The sequence below is a fragment of the Glossina fuscipes genome, unplaced genomic scaffold, assembly GCF_014805625.2.
Source record: "Glossina fuscipes isolate IAEA_lab_2018 unplaced genomic scaffold, Yale_Gfus_2 241, whole genome shotgun sequence".
Lineage (NCBI taxonomy): Eukaryota > Metazoa > Arthropoda > Insecta > Diptera > Glossinidae > Glossina > Glossina fuscipes.
This window is the reverse complement of record NW_023998584.1, coordinates 210,942-221,280: the sequence shown is the minus strand read 5'-3', so window position 1 is coordinate 221,280 and position 10,339 is coordinate 210,942. Positions and strand designations below refer to the sequence as shown.

Here is a 10,339-nt window from a genome sequence, read left to right as displayed (position 1 = left end):
CATCCGCGTCTTCAATTATCTTTCCACTTATTTTTATTTAAGTAACGATATGCCATGTCGTCTCATATGGTTACAATATCTTCAGTGATATTATAAGGTATGATTAAAGCTAAACGAGACCGCGTATGGCAACCAAATAAATGCATCGAAAGTTATTTAGTAGACATGGGATGAATTGCTTTTCTATAAGCTAAAAGAATTTTTGATGGCACTAAGAGGATAGTTGCGCACGTTAATGGTACACAATGTCCGTCTATGTATCTCTCAGTCTGTGTGGTGTATGTTGTCGACACACTCCTGGTTGCAAAAATTAAAATATTGCCTTCAAATTTGATAAAAACATTGGAAGTCTTTGTTCGCAGGTTGGTATTGAAATTGGGTCAAATTATGCAATATCTGCAAAAACGGAAGATATCGGTGATTCCTTCTCATATTTACAACTGATTAAGTTTTCTTTTTTTCACTTTTTGCGGTTCTATGTTTATTAATCATATGGCAACCAAGACAGAATGTTAAAAACTATTTCATTTCGTCTTCAAATAATTCCGCTGCCTAATAAGTTAATGTCGTTTTTCTAAAGATTTTGAAGAAATCCCATTCTCGTCCCTTCGCGATATTGGTTTCAACTTCTCAAAAGCTACCGCTTGATTATGAAATAGTGTATGCTTCCACAATGTTTGTAAATAATCAATAATTTTTATCGAAGTTCGCAAATTCACCATACGACCTTCGTTATGCTTGGTCAAGCAAGCTTCATCAAAAATCTGCAGCAAATGCAGTTATAATCAAAGATGTTTAGAACGCCGCACTTCGATCTGATTTTTGTTCAATAAAGAGAAAAAATTGAAGAATGGCTACTAAAATGACACAAAATGCCTCATGGATGAGGAAAATTACCGACCATATCATTGTGCCGACCTTCGATTTGTAAACAATTTCATATGTTTTCTTTTGAATTCGCTATTTTGTGCCGACCTTTGATTTCTTGATAGGCGATGCTTGTTCTTCCTCACATTTTCATATTTTTATTGATTATCATTACATTGTAGGGCTCAGCCGACAAAATATTATAAAATAAATGAAATGATCCTAAAGATGGCCAACAAATAGTACGAATTATTGCTAGTCGAGGTAACAATCTCCAGGAAGTTGAAAGGGCCGATACGGAAGCTGAGAATTTTCTGGGTAAATAGAGTAAATTCTAATATCATACATGAAGACTTTTTTTATCGTTTGATAATGTTTGTAGTAGTAACTATGCCGACAAAATTCAGAACAAACGTTTGGGTTAAATGAGGCGATTCATTCCAGTGGAACCAATCGAAGAAGACGATAAAGTTAAAGCAGAAATTTGTAAGATCTTAACAGCCGAACATATCAAGGAATACGTCAAGGCGGGTATTTGGCCGGAATGCTTTAACAGAGACGATAACGTTCCGAATGGACGTTGCGCAAGTAATTATGTTGTGATGAAAACGTAGAGGAATTCGAAGAAAAATTCAGTGGACCCTGTCATTTATCTCCGAATAGAAACCGCCCAAGCCTTTTAGCAGCTTTTGAAGATGAAAGTACAAGTTCAGAAGATGACAGCTAACTTAAATGTTTACTGATTTACATAGCAAAATGTGCAGAATAGGTATTTTTAATATCTGCCATGTAACTCGATCACATTTCTCTCTACTCGAAGAAGTCGTTAATTGTATATTTAAGTATTAGAAAAAAATATTCTTGACAATAAATGATAAATGCGAGTTAAAAAAAAAACACCTATAGTTAACAAACTACGTAGGGAATTTAAAAGTATTGATCTTTGTGTGATTGCTACTTTTGAAATGCAATCATCATGACTAAAAATAAAACCCTTGAGCGGGTTTTTAAGTTAGTAGAATATTAATTTTTAATAGGTGTTGCATTTTCTTGTCTATTTTAACAAATTATCTGCCATAGATTGTAGAAGATAAATAAAAATTATAAACGATTCATAATAATTGACTTCTTTTTTTTTTTTCTTAACAAGTAAGTGCAAAGTGGCTACTTCAACATTAAACAAGAGCTTGAATTTGTATCTGCCATTCCTTCTAAGTACGAAACATAAGAATTCCATTTTAATAAAGATGTCGATCCGTAACAGATTGCCGTATTAAGAATGGGTAGAGTTTCACCCTGTAGCTCAGTCATGGCAACTTGAATTCGAGCTTCTGCACTGGTGGCTATTGATGGTGGCACTGTATTACTATTGAATAACGGTCCAAAACCGATAAATTAAAATAAGACTCTAAAATCGATTTCTGGGCGAAACTCAATGACCCTTTACTCAAAAACAGGCATGTTAAACGTTTACCACAGGCTCCCTTAGCTTAACGTAAATCGTTAACTATTTTGAGTTCTTCTAATTTACCTTTGCCAGAAAGTGCTTTACGTTCCAAAGATTCTAAAGGAACTTTTAAAGAGAAAGCCATATGCCAGTTTGGTAAGGAATTTACTAAAGCTTCAGCTTCTTTTAATTGATCGTCCGGACTTGTAAACACATTCCGTTTAGGTCCCCATTTTACATAAGGTTGTATTATTAAAACACTATGAGCAACTTGAAAATTCCGAGTAAGACGCATAGCACCATTAACTACTTCTTCATATTCACTAAAAAAAATGATGAATGATATAGATACAGTCGCGATTTTAACAAATTACTAACTACGATTACCTGTCCTCTAAATTTACGGTTGGTTAACATTTTTTGTGATCAAGTATATTTTTTTGTTTCCATTTCTTACTGATATATATCTTATGTTTTCTAAATACATATTGTTCTTATATTATCTATTTATCTTTCATACTATATCGTTGCATTTGCACTTACACATTTCAGGAAGGGTGTGATTATGTGCATTCCATATGGAAGGTGACATTTATCCATGCGTATTCACAAATTTGCTCATATGTACGTTAAAAACCGCATCTTGAATGAAACTAAGATTGCAAAACGTATTATTGTCGGGATTTTAATAATATTTTTATTTGGTTGTCAAAATATTAATAAAAATACTGTTTTTTCTTAAATTAAATTACTTTTCGGATGAAAGGAAAACTTCAGATCTTTTGAATAAATTATTTAAAAGGGAAATATACGAACGTGAAATAATATTGTTGTTAAATATTGCGCTGAAAGGCTTGTTTTTCCAACCTTCAAGAAGATTGGCGAACAATTTTGTTGCTCCCATCAATAAACGTATTAAAGTTCAAAAGTTATGCATGAAAAAGAAAGGTAAGGCTATTGTACATTTTATTATAATTAATTAAATTGAAAATGGTTGCAAAAATGAAAGGTTTTTAACCAATCAGCAGAAACGCTCTCAAGGACATTTCGTAATGAAAAGCACGTTTGCGAAATGTTTGAAAAATCTCTACAGACAGCTATTATATGTTCCATGCTGAATCGTTGAATACTACAATTAACAATGAACATTGTTTTCAAATTGGGCCGTTTTATGGCAAGTGGTTCGATCAGCACCATTTTAAACAGCATGCATTTTTGGCCTTAAACACGTTCGTGTGCTAATTTTCCTCAAATAAATCAAAAATTATCACCTGTAGGCTCAATATAAAATTGGGTGACCAGTTTGAAAGGTGGACAATGTAGGACAATGGTGAAGGACTAGTAAATGCGTATCTAAGTCGCCAAGATTATAAACACATCTAGTGTTTGCAAAAAGGTCTGGGACAAGCACAATCAGGCCATTGGCAACATTTAAAATTCTGTTCGTTATAACTTAGAAAATTAAATTTCGCAAAATTAAGAAAATTGTGACGGTCATCAGTTAGTTGTCGAAGAACGTTTAATTTATAGCTTTCAAGATCTCAGCGATTTGTTGGATAAAATTGTGTGCCTATTCTAACAAACTCATATTTAATGAAGATGGGAAAATTGTGTTTTCTAAAACAGATTTCGCTCAAAAGCGTAAACAATCCCATAAAAATCCTCGTGAAATATTAAATGAATTGAAAGAAACCGATAAAAAGATCAATGAGCTTAAGGAGCAGGGCGAAAGTGTTAGTAAAACTGCTTTATCGTTTCAGTTTCAATGAATTGTGATTCGTAAGATTCATATCAAATTTCAGATCGATGTTTGTTATGCACTTCTAGCAAATATTTTTCAACTTTTTAAGTTTTCGGCTATTGACTATTGCAACTTCATCCCGCATCAACTATATATGTGTAGATTGAAGCGTCACTTACATATACACGTTCATATATATATATATATATATACCCATAACTGATGTATGTAATTACATAAATAAGGTTTTATTATAAAAAGTTATCCAAAACTTTTTTGTGAACAAAAATTAAAAGCAAATATTAGAGTGAGGAAAGGCCGACCACATACTTACCCTACGTCATTTCGTCCAGTACAATTCTTCATCTATTTTCATGACAAAGTGCGAAAAATTATTCTTTTTCTCAAGTAAGAGCAGGCTTTCAATCATAGTCCATATACAGAGAATAGTGCGAAACTCAGCCTCCTTGTCAAAGAGCTTCTAGTCGTGTGTCATAAACTGCTAAATCGTGGACTTTGCTGCTATGTAAAGATTTACCTTTATTTTCTTGTTTATTATACAAATACATCTTATGTACGTGCTACGTAGATATTTTCTGGATAGCGCTGGTAATAATTGCCGTTTAATATAAGTAATTTACATACATCTTTGTATATTTATTCGTATTCACCATACAAAAAGGCTGTTAGCTGAGGAACGGTATACGACTGTGTATGGTATCCATTTATGGATAAACAATTTTCTATACCTCCTCTTAAATTGTATACAATGTCATATATTTTTCAATCGAATTTCCAAATCTCCCTTTGATTTCATATGTTTTTCATTCCAATTTGCATACCTCCTTTTGAATAGTAAACAATTTCATATGTATCCCATAAGCAGTCGTAGAAAGCTTTCTTCCGCCGTAGAAAATCGTTAATTTTTAGATCGGTGCAAATTGCTTCGTTCCGGTCGAATGGTCTGAACTGTTTTTCGATCCCGATGGATTTAAAAAAAAACTCCTTAACAAAACACACAATTCACAATTACAATTGACACTCTTTTTTTATTGAATTCATTTCAATCTTTTTCTTAAATAAGTTTATGTAAGCAGATACGCATTCATTCAAACGCTTTAATAAAGTTGTTTCTCTTATCAATTAATTCGAAAGATATTCTTTTAAATGACTAAAATTTTGTTTGTTACGTTATACAATTGCACAGTAAATATTCCAAAGCAAGAGAGAGAGAGAGAAAGAAAGAGAAAAACTAATTTATTTTTAAATGCGAACCTTTTAAGAATAAAAAAATAAAGTGATCATTCATAGCTCCGATCCTGCCACTTGCAGGTAAATTGGGAAACTGTTAAGTTGATTAAATAATTGCCATTTATTTATACAAAACATTTGGCTAGCGAGTCGTCAACATGAGCCGATTCATATGTGCGATGCGTTCACCGGCAAACTGCGGTGTACATATCGAGGATATGACGAAGTTGACGAAGTTGAGCACGCCATTTCTCTTCTTTTCAGTAATGATGGCCAGAAAGTTATGGTTGGTTATAAAAAATCCATTCAAATTTTTGATCCTAACATGTAGGTGTTAAAATACTCGATACTCTCTTTTATAAAACTAAGATGCAATATCCACTGTAGCCCTGGACGTAAATGCAGTAACATCGCAGTAAAGCAAACAGGGTCTTGTTTCGCTGCATACAGGCGGTATTGCATGGTTGCGTTATTTTCTAATAAACGGTAGCAATTGGTATTTATTTAGCGGTGCTCAAAAAGATCAAAAAATATATTGCAATGGGATATGCGTAACTGTACGCAACCTGTGAGCATTTTTGGACGTAATGTTAACAGAAACCAACGCGTATATTCGATGTGATCATATTTGATAAATGGTAAGCGTACATGCTCAAGCGGGTGTCAAAAAGAGCTCTAATGCCTATTCTCTTTGCACTAATTATTCTTCATCTTTGAGTCATGTAAAGCAACTGAACCACGAAGGCTTGGAATGCGTACGTAAACAGTTCTCGTTTCGTGCTTATGTTAAAGGCCTGCCTCCTGAAAGTAGCATAGCGGTACTAACTGACGATGGGTATTTGAGGAAACAGTTACCTGCTCTTCTAAAGGACTGTCACCTTTATTTTATAATTAGGCGGGTCTTTCTGGAATTTCTTACCGTTTTAGAGGAAGACTTACCTGATCGCCCTTTAGATAAATATCCTATTAAAAAAGCTTCTGAATTAAAGACTGAATTATTGTGGAACAAAGCTTTCGATTAAGCTGACGGGAAAAAGGTTAAAGATGATCCTAAATTACTTTATAAAACCATCAAGAAACACAAAGTTGACAAGGAGAAATCGAAAAAGGAATGGCAAGATCGTGAAAAAAATTGATAATGATATAGCAGCGCGGCAAAAGAAACGTCAAGAGAATATTAATAAGCGAATAAGAGATAAGCAAATTCGAACACTAAAGAAAGCCAGCAAAAAGGGACGACTTATACCGGGATTTTAATAAAGAATATTTAATTCAAAAAATAATCCTATAAATCTCGTTTTCTCATTCTTAAGCCGGTCTTCTAACATTACAACCGCCATTATCTTTCCATGACACAGAAATAAGCATTGGTCCTTACAGCTAGTAACTATCAGTCGGAACTATTGCATAAGCATTATTGTTAACATTAGTATTATTTTAAGCAAAGCAAACCGATGGTGCCCAAAAATATTGCTAGAAAAATTTTTGTTGTGATATTGACAGGGATTACGGAATAGGCAAAGAGCTAGTTTCCATGCATTCAATCTTTTACACGAAACCTCTACGAAGGCCCATATAGATATTGTCGACCCCAACTAAATAAGACTGGCACCATCAGTTGCGTATTTTGTAGCGAAGTAATGAATACAATTTTCTATCGGTGACATTACCTTCCCGCACCTTGATTTCCACGAAATTCAATGGCCCCAAATTAGGTTCTTTATAATCGCTAAAGAGACAAGAACGCCTTAGAAAACATACACCTTGCTTGGAATACAGATCTTTTTACAGAGATACAGCTTCATGACTCATGATACCATTCAGTTCCGCGCTATACAGCAGATTTTGACTCTCTAAGCGGGTTTGAAAAACACAGGCGAACTCGGCACGTTCATCAACTGGTTCGCTAACATCAGGATTTTTGGAGGGGCACCTTGACAGGCAATATTGTTCAAATTTCAAACCGAAGGTTTTTTGCTGCTCTGTCGCGTGAAGTCTTTCAAACTTCTTTTGATCGGTTTCACGTTCCGATAAATAAAATATCCCATTGAAACGAACCACACGTACGCACCAATATATGAGCAGTAAGAAGAAGACCGGTACAATATATTTATGGCAATCAATTGTTCAAAAATTAACTCATTCAATTTGTTCAAAAATTAACTCATTTGCGTCTATCGGTTCAACATAGAGTGAGAAAGATAAACAAAGGTGACCGCATTCCGATGTAGGAGCTAAAATCCCACACTGGATCTGCCACATAAGACGACGTTTATAACCTATTTGGAAAAAAGGATAGGTTTATAATTTTGAACTACGTGCATGTCGTAATCATCTTAGGTGCATGTACGCTCCTTGGTTGTAACCCAAAAAGACATATTCTATATTTGATAATCCTTCCGGAACTCCAAGATGGGAATTACTGAAGTCAACATAGCATGTTCTACAAACTTTTCTCTTTCTGAAGATATATTGAAAACATCTTGTATGGATTTAAGATCCGAATAAAAATTTAAAAAATTGCACTGTTCATCCAAAGTTTCTTACATAAATTTCTTTTAACAATTCTAAGCTCATCAAACTGGTTGGTGGTGGAGTTTTTGATAACGATAGGTAAAGTAGAGGATACATATGGAACTAATTCTTCGCGTGACATGTTTTTCAAAATTAAAGGACCATTAACGTTTTGACAAAAATCGCTAATTGCCCGTGTCGACTCTCATACCAAATGATTCTTGAGTAAAAAGCACTTCATTCGCAAAAGAAAGCTGAAAGTTTCACAAAAAATAGACGACGAGAAAAACAGCGGCCATTACATCACAGGTATACCATATGCTAAGGCAACTTGAGTTATATTGCATATTCCTCGATTTTCTTCCAAATCTGATTTAGTAACCAAACCGCAAATTATTATAGAAAACTTCGCGATTTTACGAGAATGCGACAAATCGCCATCGGCCTGCCGATGACATCTAATTGAACGAAAAAGCCATTCACGCCGTGAATCCTAGTTCTGAAAGAACCTACAATGTATAGAATAGAAGAGAATCGGACATAATATAGAAAAGTGTTTTTATTGTTTAAGAAAAATTATGTTAGAATGCTGAATACTGTTCCGAGGAATATACTTCCACTACATAATCTAAAAAGACAATTATTAAAAGACGTTTTAAAAATAACCACAAAAGATATTTTATAAAGTTCATAATTCGATGATGTCTTATTCCTACCCTTTAGGTCCCAGCCGTACATTTTTTAATTAAAAGAAGTCAAACTGTAATTTTGAAAATACTTTTTTAAATCCATAGATAATAATATTTTACACGCTTTAATAATGTTGGTTAAACGTAAAATTGTTTAACAGCACACTTGTAAACACTTCACATTTGCATATTATCTAAACTTCTTGTCTATCTTCAAAAACCTAATCGCTTGATGTTCAATAGAACTTGTTGTCAAAAGATCATGAAATGCTTACTTATAATGGTCTGCAATAAGTCACTATCCAACAGCTTTAGACGACCTTTGTGGACAGAACAAGCCAGCTTTTTTAAAATCTCCACTCCAAACTAGTTCACTGAAGCGGGACGAAACCCAAAACCCAATACCCAGGGTACAATAAAAAAGTTTCTTACAGTATAATAATTTTTCAATTATTTCAGTGATGTCTCACGATGCTAAATGACCACCATAACTCCTATTTTTCATATAAACTTTACTACAAATGATTAACTAAATAATTGTTTTTTAGCAAATTAAAGCAAACAAATTACTACAAATTAATAAGTAAAATGCATTCGATTTACATTGAAATGAAATATTTTATTAAATAAGCTTTAAATTGCATTATTACAATTATAATAAAACTAATTTTATTATATTTATGTTCATTAGTTATTTTCAGGCAAGTTCATTGCAGACAATATCTAGTATCTGAATAATATATTAACGTAATAACAATGATAATCAAAATGCCGCACAATCTCTACATTTCCTTAAATCCTTATTGCATTATATATTAATTTATAATAAAAATAACACATTATTATTATAATAACAATAAATAAGATGTTAACATACAATTATTAAAGATGTCAATAATAAAATATAAATACATAATGTATTATTAATTTTTGCTAATTTTTTCTTGTATCTTAATATTGCAGTACATGTATTACATAATATTATAAATTAATGATTGCCACATATAAATGCATCCCTTAATTAAAAACGTAGTCGCGATTTTAACAGACAAAAACCAGTTTCCCTTGCATATTTCGATAACTTATGATTTATTTTATAAATTTGATACATTCTTTATCGAAGGTATGTATGTAAACTTTGATTTTTAAAAGATTTAAAAATTTTTTAACATATGTAACGGCCGCGAACAAACCTCGGGTAGGGTGTCTGTCGGTCTGTATTAACCGCAAGCAGCGGAATAACGGCATGCCGTTAGACAAAATCATGCGATTTTGTGCTACTGCTTATAAATCACGTGATCTTGCGGGATATGTTTGTTTTATTCTTTTCTGTTTTCCTTGTTTGCAAGTACAGGCAAAATCGTGTGATTTTGCGGTACTCCTTTTTTTTCCTTTTGCTCTTGCAAGCATAGGCAAGAAATCGTATGATTTTGCGGTATTTTTGCTTGCTTTTGCAAGTACAGGCAGAATCGTATGATTTTGCGGTATTCCTTTTTTCCTTTGCTTTTGCAAGCATAGGCAAAAATCGTATGATTTTGCGGGATCTTTGCTTGCTTTTGTGAGAGTAGCGGCAAGCCGCTATAGAGAGAGCAACAGGAAGAAGAAGAGGGAAATTGAGTAAGAACGAGAAGTTTGTCTGTTTTTTAATTTGACGATAGCGGGGAGAACAACTTGGGATGTGATGGAGTGCGGACGTGTCCGCGAGTTGTGTCTTCAGTTTTATTAAATAAAAAAAAAAAAGGTTAAACGTTTTTGTGAACCCAAAGGAAAAACAACGCCACTTTAAAGAAGAAATATCCTAAATTTACATTGAGTGATATTTGACAGAAA

At 33.3% G+C, this 10,339-nt stretch overlaps 2 pseudogenes; one reads left to right on the top strand and one right to left on the bottom strand.

Annotated features, from left to right (window-relative positions):
• Window positions 1–1,292: 1,292 nt before the first annotated feature.
• LOC119642685 lies at window positions 1,293–6,563 on the top strand (annotated as a pseudogene).
• A 249-nt stretch (window positions 6,564–6,812) lies between these two features.
• LOC119642684 lies at window positions 6,813–7,382 on the bottom strand (annotated as a pseudogene).
• Window positions 7,383–10,339: the final 2,957 nt, after the last annotated feature.